The sequence below is a fragment of the Sceloporus occidentalis genome, unplaced genomic scaffold (genome assembly GCF_023333645.1).
Source record: "Sceloporus occidentalis isolate IW3139 unplaced genomic scaffold, rSceOcc1.0.p SCAF_1, whole genome shotgun sequence".
NCBI classification, from domain to species: domain Eukaryota; kingdom Metazoa; phylum Chordata; class Lepidosauria; order Squamata; family Phrynosomatidae; genus Sceloporus; species Sceloporus occidentalis.
The window spans coordinates 76,688,989-76,702,768 of record NW_028316981.1 but is presented as its reverse complement, the minus strand read 5'-3'; the positions used below and the strand labels follow the sequence as shown (position 1 = coordinate 76,702,768).

The 13,780-nt window shown below is 47.6% G+C and overlaps 1 protein-coding gene across 4 annotated transcripts in view; it reads left to right on the top strand.

Annotated features, from left to right (window-relative positions):
- Positions 1–1,719: 1,719 nt before the first annotated feature.
- Positions 1,720–13,780, top strand: part of SEMA3F (semaphorin 3F) — a 175,084-nt gene continuing 163,023 nt past the window's right edge. For 3 of the 4 annotated variants that reach the window (XM_089525866.1, XM_089525848.1, XM_089525875.1), the window contains exon 1: positions 1,720–2,320. The gene's annotated coding sequence lies outside the window, so the exon portion shown is untranslated. Of the gene's footprint in view, positions 2,321–7,130; positions 7,195–13,780 lie in introns of those variants that run through there. The other variant, XM_089525859.1, reaches the window with a different exon arrangement.

The following is a 13,780-nucleotide window of genomic DNA, read 5'->3' as shown; positions in this document are numbered from 1 at the left end:
CGAGTTTTCTTTGTTGGAGGATCTCTCTGAGCGAATCCTGGAAGAAAGATGACAAAGCAAGCCTCCCTCCCCTCTCCCTTACTTCCCTGCCTCCTTCCCCCTGCTTTCTACCTCCTCCTCCTCCTCCTCCTCTCACTTCCACACAGCCTTCTTCCCACAGACCCTCCCCTGCAATCCACACACCGACTCAGCCGGAGCCAGAGACAAAGAAGGACCCGCCTCGAAGCGGGGCTTTCTTCTGGGTGTATTTCTTCCCACACGCGGCCCTTGTTTTGTCTGCCCAGGTCTCCCTGGGGCTTCCCTGAGGGGGCCAGGCCAAGCCAGCCCCGGCCCTCCTCGCAGCCCCTCTTCCCTCCCAAGGAAGGCGGGAAAAGGCCTCGAGGACTAGGGACCCACGACGGGGCAGGGATTAAGAGAGTCTGGATTGGGATTAGGATCATGTGTCGGATTTGGGCGGCTCTTCCACAGCCCGGGAGGGGAGGGGAGGCCAAGGCTTGCCCCCTTCGTTTCCCTCCTCTCCCGGGTGACCAGGTGTCCCCCTCATCGCCAAGGGGTCCAGGCGCCGCAAAAATGGAGGACGTGGCCCAAGACAAGCTCAAGACACTCCGAGAAACATTTCTTCATTTCAAAGGCTTCTATCCCGCCTTTCTCCCAGAGTGGGATTCAAGGCCGGTCCACTCATCCTAAATTCTGAGTCCTGCTCAAAATGGAGGGCATTGTGGAAATTAGTGTTATATTATTGTTATTATTATTATTATATTATTATTATTATTAATTTGTATCCCGCTCTTTCCCCAGAACTAGGACCCATTCCCTCCTGGGCAGAAGGAGGGTTGGAATGCAGGCCAGACAAGTCCCCGAAAAGACATGAGGACTTGGCTTCACAAGGTCTGCGTCTGTCAGGAACTGGCTGAACCGGGTGGAAAGGAATGGCCCCTTTTCTCCCTGGAGCTATCTCTGAGGAAATCGGTTAAAACAAAACAAACAAACAAAAAACCCTGCCCCCTCCCCCCAAAATGTAGGGACATGGCCAAAGAAAAGCTCAATTCTTAGTCCTGCTCCAAATGGAGGACGTTGGCCAGGAGGTGGAAATGGAGGATGCGTCCTGGAAAAGGAGGACCACTGGCCCCTCTGCGCGGCAGGAGATGTGGCGGCAAAAGACCCCGTAAAACCGGGGGATGGGAAGGGTGGTCCCAGAGTGACCTCTTCACCGCAAAGGGGGACAAGGCACCGCAGAAAGGAGGGTGTGGAAGGAAAAATGGAGGACACCCACCCACCCACACAAAAGCTCAAAGTACTTCCAGAAGTGGAAAAGCCATGCTTCTTCAAGCCCTGCTCAAAATGGAGGACGCTGTGGGCAATTACTCTTGGACTGAAGATGGAAACGGAGGAGGTGTCCTGGAAAAGGAGGACGGGTCTGGCCCACCCTCCTGGGCGAAAGAGCGCAGGCCCTCCGCGTCTCCCCTCTTCCTCCTGAGCCCAGCCCAGCGGAGGGGAGGCGTACAGGTGGGAAAAGAGCAGCAGCAGCAGGAGGAGGAGGAGGAGGAGGGTGGCACCGGTGGGTCCAGCCCCCCATTTCCTTGCCCAGGGGCGGGGCCGGGGGCGGGGCCATGCAAATGACGGGCAGGAGAAGCCAATGGACTGAATAGGGTTTGGGCGCTGGATGGGAGAGAAAAGGGGCGAATTGAGGAGAGCGGTGTGGTCGCCCATCGGAGGAGGAGGAGGAGGAGGCTGGGGGCTGTGTCTGCTCCGTGCGCCCCGCTTCTTTCTGCCAAGGAGGCCCCCTATCATTCTTATTACTATTATTACTACCATTCCTATTATTATTAGTCTTCCTCCAGGCTCCCTCTCCTTTCATCCATATCCCCCCCTCCGTCCCTATTGCCGGTCCCTCGGCCTGCCAGCGGCCAACTTCAAGGCGGAGGACGGAGCAGCCTTGAGCGGCCGGAGAGAAGCCCAAAGTCCAGCTTCTGAAGGAGAAGGAAAAGAAGAAGCAGGAGTCCCGCCTCGGGGGTCCCCCCTCCTCCTCTCCGACCTCTCTCGATGGATTGGCGAAGAGATCTCCTCGGGTCCTGAATTGGAAAGCCGGGATTGTGGAAGGCGCCTCCTTTGATTAGTTGGATCGGAGGGGGATGGCGGTGCCCGGGCTGCTGCTGCTGCTGGTGCCCGTTTGGGGGTGCCGGGCCTAAGGGGTGCCAGGCTCCTTCCTCCCTCCTCTTCCTCACTTGTGGAGCTGGCCGAAGGGGCTGCTCGGCTCCGGAGCCCTCGCGCTCTCTCCAGACGGACGGCGTTGGTCCCATCCGCGACTCCGGCCAGAAAGGTAGGTCTTGGGCGGGCAAAGAGAGCCAACAACAGCAGCAACAAGACTTTGTTTATTTGTATCTCGCCTCTCCCGCAGGATCGAGGCGGCTTACAACAGTAATAAAATACAATCCCCCCTTCTCCTCCCTGCCTTCCTTCCTCACCGCAAAGGAGGACAAGGCGCCGCCAGATGGAGGACGTTTGCCCCCTAAAACCTCAAGGGGGCAAACGTCCTAAGATGAAAGATGAAAGCCACGGGGAGTTAAAGCGGGACCAAAGCGGGTTATTAAAGCGGGGCCAAACCTCTTCCTCTCTGCCCTTTGAACGCGGGTGCGGACCAAGGCCCGGGACGGCTGTGTATTATTATGGCTGCGAATGTATTTGATTTCTTTGCAAGGCTTTCTGTCCCGCCTTTCTCCCACAACGGGACTCAAGGCGGGTGAAACCGAAGGGATCGGAGAGGATATAAGGCTCCAAAGGCCCGCCGTCCGTCGGGGAAGGACTGGGGCCAGGAGGCGCAAACTTTGGAGCGGCCTCTTTGACGACGCAACCCTCCCTGCCAGGATACACACACACACACACACACACACACAGGCTCAGCCTCCTCCCCCGCTCTTCTCCCTCAACACAAACACACACAGTAAAAGGGATCAGGAGGGTTCCGGACGCCCCGGTTGTGTTGCACAGAGAGGCGGGATATAAATATTATTATTATTATTATTATTATTATTATTATTATTATTTTCCCCCAGAAATGCCCACTGGACCGGAGGAGGGCTCCACTTTCTCGCAGCGAGGGTTGTGTTGTGTGTGTGTGTGTGTGTGTGTGTGTATACACTCACACATATACATACATAGATATCCATCCATCTCCTCCAGTTCTGTTTTCGAAGCGCCTTGAATCCATCCCTTGTGGGAGAAAGGCGGGATATAAATCCTTTGAAAGAAAGAAAGAAAGAAAGGAAATGAAATGGAGGAGCCCTTCGGGATGGGAGCCCAGGTTTGGGAGAAACCCGAAGGCGCGCTCGGGGGGTCGCTTCGGGTCCGCAGCGGGGCTGGATCTACACCGCAGCAGTCGTCCGCTTTGATACCGGTATAACTACCCTGGCTCCATGCTCTGGAATTGGGGGAAGCTCCGCTCTGGTGCCCCAACAGAGTCCCTCTCCTGGAATTCCAGAGCATGGAGCCAGGGCACTGAAATCACTGCATCTTAAAAGAGTTGGACGAGACCCCCGAGGGCCATCCAGTCAAGCCGGATGATTGGTGCCGATCAGGTTGTTTGGAGGCGGAGAGGTGGGAGGCCCAAAAGGCCGGGGCTGGGCCCCTTGTGGGTCCGCTCCTTCTCTCCTGGGCCGGCGGCGGGGCTCATCTCCGGACTGGAGGGGCGAGAAGCGGCCGGGAAAGATGACTTCCCTTCCGCCGCCTTACATTGCCTCGGATTCTCAAAGCCCCCAAAGAGCCAGGCGTTGCCCCGCTCTGGGCCGCTCTCACCTGAGACAGAGGCTGAGAGAGCCCCGCCACAATACACCCCAGCTCCCAGAATTCCATAGCCCCCTCTTGAAGAAACCGGCCCAGAAAACCCCTTTGAAGGCCCACAACAACAACTCCCTTCCCTCCCCGCTTCCCGCTCGGTTTCTCTGCCTGTGTGAGGGAAAGGCCATCGCAGGGGGCAGAGGGGCAGAGGAAAGGCGGCAGGGTTTTGTGGGGCTGCTTCCCTCCTGCTGCTGCCCCACTCGGCTGCCTGGCTGGCTCCTTTCCCGCCTTTCCCTGCGGGCGAGGCTGAGGCGAGGAGCAGCCTTTGGGCTGGAAGAGGGGCATTGGCACCCACTAAAACCAAGGGCAGCCCGGGACTTGCCCCTCCTAGGGAAACCATCCTTGCCCACAGGAGTTTAATGTTAAGGGGGAAATGCAGCTGCCCGCGGGAATATCCTACCTACCCATGGAGAAACCACACTACCCCATATTACTCTATGGGCAAGTATCCTCCAGTGTTTCCCTATAGGCAAGTACTGTCCAAATGCATCTGAGGACGTAGACTGAAGCCTAGGAAAGCTCATGCTGCCAACTTCTTTCTTTCAGTGAAAAGTGCTACAAGATCTCTCTACTTACTGATCCTACAGACTGACTCCAGTATACTCTTTGAATTCTGTCATTTGTTTTAGTACCTCCCGTTTTTCTCACCCTGCAAAAAGGAGACTTGCTCTATGGAGGGAAAGTGGAGTGTCCTTCCTTCCCCTCAAAGCGTGTTACTCCTTTCCTGTGAGTCTGAGTGGGTTGATTCAGTCACTCCGCTAACATTTGCGCCTCCTACAGCCCCAGGCCCAACTCCCCAGAGGGAGACCAGGTCTCCTAACCACAGAGGCACCACCAAATGTTGGGACAGTCAAGAAAAATGGGGGACAGAATCAAAGCTAAAAACACTCATACAAATATAAATTCATACTTCTTAGTCAGGCCTCAAACGGAAGACTTTCAGATTCCTCCTGGGCAGAAGGTTGACATGTAGGACATGTCCTAGAAAAGGAGGACCTCTGGCCACCCTGTGTGTCCTGGTCAGTAGATCCCTTCTTACAAAAAGTCAAAATCCGCAGTCAGTCAATTCCTATTAGTTAACACTAATTTCTGTTAATTAATACGATTAATGCCAACTTTGTTATGCAAATATTAATTTGTTATGCAAATATTAATTGGTTCACTAATTATTATTACTTAATAATAATTGTGTATTAATTGATCTGACCACCAGGGCTTCCAAAGCAATGTAAAATGACAGATAAGCCACTTTAAAAAAAGCAAAGCAAAGTTAAAATCCATTTTTAAAAAAGGTATTATGCAAAGGGATCTTGCAGCACCTTTGGGGGTATCTGAAAGAGAGAAGTTGGTCCTATGATCTTTCACAGCCTACTTCCTCAGATGCCTTTGGAGGAAGGAGGCTCAAGTATGCGAAAGTTCATGCTACCAGCTTCTTCCAGTTAGTCTCAAAGCAGCGGCAAGATCCTTTTGCATACTGATTTTCCAGACTAACACAGTTATATCTTTGAAAGATCATTATGGAAGCCAAAGCACAACAGAGGTGGAGCCAGAGTGACTTCTGGGGGTCTTGTCTTGGCTGCCCCTCTCACGGTGGGGGAGATGCAGCAGGGCCTCTGGTGAAAACCTCAAATCACAGGCAAGCTCATAACAGAAGAGGGGGTCTGCCAGATACCCCACGCCAGCCAGATATGCTCAAATTCATGACCAGTCTTTTCAGCTTATTGTTGTGTGCCTTTGAAGCATTTCTGATTTATGGCGATCCTAAGGCCAATCTGTTATGGGAAAGTTTCTTCATAGTGGGTTTGCCATCACCATCCTCTGAGGCTGAGAGAATGTGACTTGCCCAAGGGGGCCTCCATGGCTGAGATGGGATTCAAACCCTGTTCTCTGGAGTCCTAGTGTACCACAAGAGGTGTGAGAGAGACCTGTTGGAAGTGGTCCTTTTGAAAATGGTGCACATTGTGTGTCATTTATTTTTTAATTAATACTTTTATTAAACACAATAAAAAAACTTTCTCAGTTAGTCAAGATCCCCTTTTAGTCAGAGTTGTGTTTTTTGAAAAACCACTTAATCAAACTGAGTAATCAAGTAAACATTGCCGCTGTAATGAAAACGCAGGAGGAGGCCGGTATAAGCCAGCAGGTGGCTGCTTTCTTGCTCTACCCTTATCTTGTGTCGCCCCGCTTCCCTCTCGCTGCTGGTGGAAGACACAATTTTCACAAATGAGGCTGAGATCATTGCAAGAGGAGGGGCATTTTGGTGTGGAGGGTGCTTTTCACCCCCTCCATTGCTCGGGTCTGCAATTTAAATATAAAACGTAACGACAGCTAGAACATGGATTTGAATCAAAATTGGCTCTCCCATGCTTTCTTCCTTGCACACACAACGCACAGTGTATTTTCACAGGGTAGGGTTTCATTTGGCGCGCTCTTAAAATGGTCTATTGTGATGCAAATGTAAACCTTCTCCAGACTATACTGTCAGTTTCTCTACTACAGTCTATTTTGTGTTAACAACATTTACATCTGTCAGAAAAAGATGAAGGGAAGTGCAAGCAGTTTTTTAAAAAATAAAAAAATGTCACGTGTTAAGATGTAAACTTTAGTAAATGGAAATACTTATACACATAATCCATTTTTAACCTGTGCTGGTGAGAATGATTTGAGGAATACCTGGATTATTGGATTCCTAGGGAAAGATTGGCTAGGGCTGCATCTGGGTTAGAGAATTAATGCAGTTTGACACTGGTTTAACTGCCATGGCTCAGTGATATGGAATTCTTGTAGTTGAGATTTGTAGTTTTGCGAGACATATAGCCTTCTCTGTCAGAGATCTCTGGTGCCGCAACAAACTACAAATCCCAGGATTCCACAGGATGGAGGATGTACTCTGTGCCTACCTGTGGGGACATAGTCAGGCATTTTACTGACCTCCCCTCAACTCCCTATCTGTGGAATAGTTGTGCAGCACTGTAGTCACTGAGAGTGAGTCCAGGAGTTTCACACTGAATCCAGTGGCTGACTGTAGCATAGTTCCGCATGTGGATCTCTTACATTTTGCTGTAATATAGAAGATCTCAGCTGGTGTCTTTATGGGGGTGTGGGTGTTCCAGCACCTGGGAGCATCCACTGAGAAGGCTCTTTTTTGTGTTCCCACCAGATGCACTTGTGAGGATGGTGGGACAGGGTCTCCCAGAAGATCTCAAAATACTGGTAGAATCATATGAGGACATCCACCTGATGGATCCATCTGATAACCTAGACCCAAGCTAAGGTTGCCTAGAGAAATCTCTGCTCCCCTTCTTCCCAGATGCAAGGCTGTGAGACACAGCTACACACATATCCACTATAACTGACCAGGTAGAACAAACTGTTGTGGGAGGATTATGTCAGCCCGCATAGACCTTCCTAGGAGAGCAAAGTAATAATATTGCAGCGTTTCACTGGGCACCCGAGGCTTAGAGACAGATGCAATTCAGTGTGATTTGGTAAAGTTATTAGCCCCCTGCATTGGCTAGAAGCTGTAAAGAGTTTGCTGGCATCACCTTCCATCCATGGTGCATCCACATATTAGTCATGCAGTTGTTAATACTTTCCTTTCATATTCCTGATTCCCACCCCACACACTCTCTTTTCTGCCTTTCCCCCAACATTTCCTGTACTCTGTAAGCGCCTTTCTCAGGAGGCTCAAATGCATGGGCTGACATTTACAAACTGAAATTGATCAGAGGCACCCCTCTTTTCCTGACCAGATGCACCAGGAGCCAGCCGGAGGGGTCCCTGGCCTTTCCTTTCTCCTGTTATGATCTCAGCTCCAAAGTGGTTGGATTAATCACTGTTTATTTACTGAAGCTGAAAGCTGGCTCTGCTTCGTATGCAAAAGGACCCCTGCTCTCCAAGCATGGCACAGTCCTCCCTTGCTAAGCCTCTGTACTGACATTTTAGCCTCTCATCATCAGGGAGACTGAAAGGACAGAGCCAAGGAACGCTTCTGGACAATAGCATTCTCTGGGTTTCTTTGCTTTCCTCTCCCAGCTTTCTGTTCCTCCTGTCTCTTGCACTCCTTGCCTGCTTCTTCTTTTCCTGATATTCTTTCCCTCCTCCTCTCTTTTCCTCTTCTCTCCCCCCCTCCTGCCTCCACCGCTTTTCCTTTGTTTGCCATCTCACTCTCACTGGCGCACACAACAGCAATCCAAATGCAATATAAGGATTTGCCAGAACTATTTCCCAAGGCTGGCAGGGGTTTGCTTTAACTGCAGCCGATTGTAGCTTTTATTTCACAGAGTAATTTGGTTTTTAGACATTCTGCTTCCAGAAGGGCCTGATGTGTATGTGCTGAGTGAAGAATCTGCAAAAGGGGAAGTGCAAATGTGTGCAGAAGGAGAGACAAATAATACAAATATTTACCTAGCGCAAAGGAAATTGCTATGATATATTGCCCCTGGGAAACTTTTAACTCCTGCAATTGTGCTGTATTGCCCACAGCTGAAGAAAGCTGCATTCTCTTGGGGGCCCATCCATTCCTCCAAACATCCTTACTTAGAGCCAGTCTGGATTTGTTTGACTGATTCTAAGGATTTTCCTGTGAAATCCCTGAAGTTTGTTTCTGTCATTAACCCCCACTTCCTTCCATCTTGCCAAAGAGCCAGAGGGGGCAGTGTTGAGTCATTCCCACCCTAAGCATTCCTCACAGTGTGGCAGGATGAAGGACCTGTGCTTGGGTTTCCTTTCCCTAGGGGTGTGTGTGTGTGTGAGAGAGAGAGAGAGAGAGAGAGAATTTACAGCAAATTGTTTTGGTGAATGTGAAGTCGAAAGCTTTCACAGCCTGCGTTCATAGTTTTTTGGGCTATGTACTACATTCTGGAAGAATTTATTCCTGACGTTTCACCTGCATCTGTGGCTGGCATCTTCAGAAGGTGTTGGCCACACACTTCTGTATCAACACCCTCTGAAGATGCCAGCCACAAATGCAGGCGAAACATTAGGAATAAATTCTTCCAGAACGTGGCCACATAGCTTGGAAAACCCACAAAAAGCCTGACAATCTCTGTTAAACTGGCTTGTGTGTTGCGTGCCTTCAAGTTGTTTCCAACTTATGGCAACCCTAAGGTGAGCCTATCATGGGGTTTTCTTGACAAGATTTGTTTAGAGGAGGTTTGCTATTGCCATCCTCTTGAGACTGAGAGCATGTGATTTGCCCAAGGTCACCAAGTGGGTTTCATGGCCAAGCTGGAATTGAACCCTGATCTCCAGAGTTGTAGTCCAAAACTGAAGCCACTATGCTATACTGGCTTGTTAAGCTGGCTACATTGCTAGTAATAAATATGCTGTATATCAGGATGGAAGGAACTTTCTTTCTTTCTTTCTTTCTTTCTTTCTTTCTTTCTTTCTTTCAGATACCATGTTAACAGGGGTTGTTGTTGTTGTTATTGTTGTTAACTGCCTTCATGTCGATCTCAACCCATGACAATACTCCTGATGAGACATCTCCAAGACCCTCTGTTCTCTACTGCTCTGCCCAGCTCTTGAGAAAACATACTCGTGATTTCTTTAATAGAGTCCATCCATCTAGCATGCATCCTCCCTCTCTTTCTTCTTCTCTCCACATTATTATTTTTTTCTAATGATCCATGTCTTCTCATGATGTGTCCAAAGTACGCCAGCCTAAATTTTATCATCCTGGCTTCCAGGGAGATTTCTAGCTTGATCTGCTCTAGGACCCTTTTTGAGCATCCATGGGATCCTTAGCACTTTTCTCCAGCACCACAGCTCAAATGAATTTTCTTTTTTCATTGCCCAGCTCTCACATCCATACACTGTAATGGGGAATACAATGGCTTGTATGATTCTAACTTTTGTGCTCAGTTGTATATCTTTGTATTCTAAGATCTTTTCTAGTTCTTTCATAGCTGCCCTCCTTCTTCAGATTTCCTGGCTGCAGTCTCCATTTCTATCAATATTTGATTTCTATCAGTAATTCATATGAGAACTCTTACTATTTCTATTTCCTCATTGTCTAGTTTGAATTTATGTAAATTCTCTGTGGTCATTGTTTTTGTTTTCTTTATATTCAACAGTAAGCCTACCTTTGCACGTTCTTATTTGATCTTCCTTAGTAATTGTTTGAGGTCTGTGAGGTTTTCTGCTAGTATTATGGTGTCGTCAGCATATCTCAGATTGTTGATATTCCTTCCTCCTATTTTCACTCCTCCTCCTTCTATGTCCAAGCCTGCTTTTCTTACAATATGTTCTACATATAAGTTGAACAGGTAGAGTGATAAGATGCATCCTTGTCTGACCCCTTTGCCAACTGGGAACCATTCTGTTTCTCCAAGTCCTTTTCTGACAGTAGCCTCTTGTCCTGAGTACAGATTCTTCATCAGGACTATCAGATGTGTTGGCACTCCCATGTCTTTAAGGACATTCCATAGCCTTTCATGACCTATGAAGTCAAAGGCTTTGCTATAGTCTATAAAACACATGATGACTTTCTTTTGAAATTCCTTGGTGCACTCCATTAGCCATCGTATGTTTGCAATGTAGTCGCTAGTGCCTCTTCCTATCCTGAACCCTGCTTGGACCTCTGGGATCTCTTTTTCCATATATAATTGGAGCCTATATTCCTGAATTTTGAGCATGATTTTGATTTTGCTTGCGTGGGAGATCAGTACTATAGTTCTATATTTGCTGCAGTCTCTTGTGTCTCCTTTATTGTGGATGGGGATGCATATTAATCACTTCATTAAGGGGAGGAGCTTTAAATAACTGGAGAAGTGTTGTTTGTTCAGATGAAGACACATTAGCTATATCTACATAGCAGAAATAATGTAGTTTGACAGCATTTTAACTGTCATGGCTCAATGCTGTGAAATCTGGGAGCTGTAGCTTTGTGAGCTATTTAGCCTTCTCTGCCAGAGAGCTCTGGTGCCACAACAAACTACAAATTGCAGGATTCCATAGCATTGTGCCATGACTGTTAAAGTGATGTCAAACTGCATTATTTCTGCAGTGCAGATGCAGCCTTTGTTTGATTAATTTTAGCATGATGTATAACTGCATCTATATGTGCACACAGTAGAACAGAAAGAAAACAAAAAAGGTGGTCTTCTTTGTATGCCTATTGTGACCATATTCCTGATGAGGCAGGGAAGCAAGGCATCAGACCTTATGATCCATTCCTGCATTGTTGATCGTACAGCATGTGCTGTGGGAAGGGCAGGGGAGGACCAGTTTCTTCTGTCTCAACATGAACATGGGTGTGGGGAGAGGGCAGAGGAGGAGTTTGTGCTGCAGTGATCTGCCTTCTAATAGCAATACAAGGGCTGTGGTTCAGTACCATAGGAGGCATCCAGGATCAGTGCAAAACATTTTTCTGCCTGAAGCAGAACAGCAAATGGTACCCACCCATCAACCCATGCTAAGATGTATAGTACTGTATTTATTTAATAAGACATTGCTATGTCACTTTTCATTCCAAAATTCCCATCAAGGTTTACAATGATGCATAGTATCCAAAGCCAGCCAATTTATTTAGGCAAAAGAGGCAGTTAACCTCCTGTGTACCTTTCCCCATCTATGACAATTAAAAAAATAACAAACAAAACAAAATGTTAACATTTGGCTGCCATTTAGTGGCACCTCCAATATTCTGCTTGTGACAGGTTCTCATTGCCTGGTGGAAGGGCCAGCCCAGGTTGCATCCAAAGGTCCAAACAAAGCTTAGGTAGAACAAAACACTATCTGCTGCCTATGCAGAGGGGAACAATGTCCAGAACTTTAAAAAGCTGGCAGAGCTTCACTCTAAAAAATTTCTGAAATACAAAATGAGGATGTCATGCTGAGGTTGGAGCAAGTTTTGATTTTTGTAGCTCCAGAAAATAGGACCTAGAGCAATGGATTCAAACTACAGGGAAAGAGATTCCATCTCAACATTGGAAAGAACTTCCGGACAGTAAGAACTGTTTGATAGTGGAATATGCTGCTTCAGAGAGTGGGGGAGTCTCCTTGTTTGGAGGTGTTTAAACAGAGGTGGATGGCCATCTGTTGGCAGTGTTTTGATTGTGTGTTCCTGAATGGCAGGGGTTGGACTGGATGGCCATTGTGGTCTCTTCTAACTCTATGATTATATGATTCTAGTGACCTGAATCACATTGGTAGTTCCAGTTAGCAGTCCTGTTGAATGGTGAGTCAACACTTACATAAATTCTACAGATTCAGTTGGTCTGTTCTAGTTGGGTTTACCAAAAGGCTTCAGGCCAATCACATTTCTAAGCTGCAAGAATACCAACCTGGCCTGAAGCTTGCATTCCTGCAAGTGATAACATGACTATCCTCCAAAGACATCATAGATATAGTAGATATTGCTTACAATGACTGGAACCATATTTTATAATACAGTATGCCCACGCCATGCGCAGACACATTTTACACGGCTTCCAGCCTATGCGAAAGCTGCGCAGGGAGAATAACAATGGTGTGCACACGCACCACACCACCATATGCACGCACCCCATTATTTCCTATGGGGCTCGCACATAGGTGGATTTTCCCTTACATGGCAGGATCTGGAAAGGATCCCCGCATAAGGAGAGGGCCCACTGTACAAAGCCTTGCCTATGCCATCAGTCTGTATTACACAGGCAAGAGAGCATGGACATGTTGCTATCATAGTATTGGGTGGTTTTGAAAGTGTGCACTGCAGTAGTGTTTCTGGTTGTTTCATACATCTCTTCACATGGTCCATGGTCCATCTCCTTAGACCGTAAAAAATCCAAGCACTAACACCCCCATAACAAATACAGTTAAAATCATTGAGGGGAATCATGTATTTCCTTTCCAGGGAAGGTGGATCAGACCAAAGCCATCCTGTTCCATGGAAGACATGGGGTTCTGGGTGTCACTAAGAACTGTATATTGTTGTTGTGTGCCTTCAAGTCATTTCTGACTTATGTTGACCCTAAGGTGGACCCGTCATGGGAATTTCTTGGCAGAATTTGTTCAGAAGGGGATTGCCCTTGCTTTCCTCTGTGTCTGAGAGGTTTCCATGAATGAGTGGGGATTTGGACCCTCATCTCCTAGTGTCCTACTCCAACACTCAAACTAGTACACTATGGTGGCTTTCAGGGTTATGTGTAATATGGCCTACGCCAGTGCTACTCAAAGTGGTGGTCCATGGACCAATGCAGTCCACGTGCTATTGGCAACTGATTTGCAGTAAATTTCCAGGAAAAAAAGAAATAGTTAGAGCCAACAGACACAAATATGATACCATTCCCTGACACATCGGAAGAAAGTAATTGCCATTACCCCACATCAGAAAGCCTGAGAAGCACTGGCCTATATCATATTATATCATATACTATGGCAATTTTTCTGGCGTAGCAAACTGCAAAGTTTGTGTATGTGTATGTTTGTGCAGTGTTCAGCTATATTGACATAGTACAGTATATGGGGTAATTTACATTTACAGTGGAGAAACTGTTGTTTGTAAGCTTCCAACAAACTGAAATGACAGAAAGCAGACAAATTATGCTGTGGTTAGTGGCCCAGGTAGCCATAGGTAACATAAAAGACTGCTTGTGGTATGGAAGCCCTTTCCTCTGGCGAAACAGAGGACCAGGAAGCTTTCCGTGGTTCCAGCTTGGGGGGGGTGGGGGGCATAGAGTGCAAAAGTGCATTTCATGTTAGGAAGTGGTTAGTATATTTGTGTGTTTTAGCTGAAATGAGAGAAAGCCATGGACAACTTACACTTTGAGATGAACAAAGGTAATGTTGTAAATTACACACAACTCCATCCCCTCTGGATTCTGGCTAGCCACTTTCATAGGGCCCCTGGCACTCTATTGAGGAAGGCCTGTCAGTTTTTTTCCAGCTCAGAGCCCCAGTGGAACTCAGCTGGTCTGGTACACACCAACTGCTTTTTTTTAAATAGTCCTACTTTTAAGGA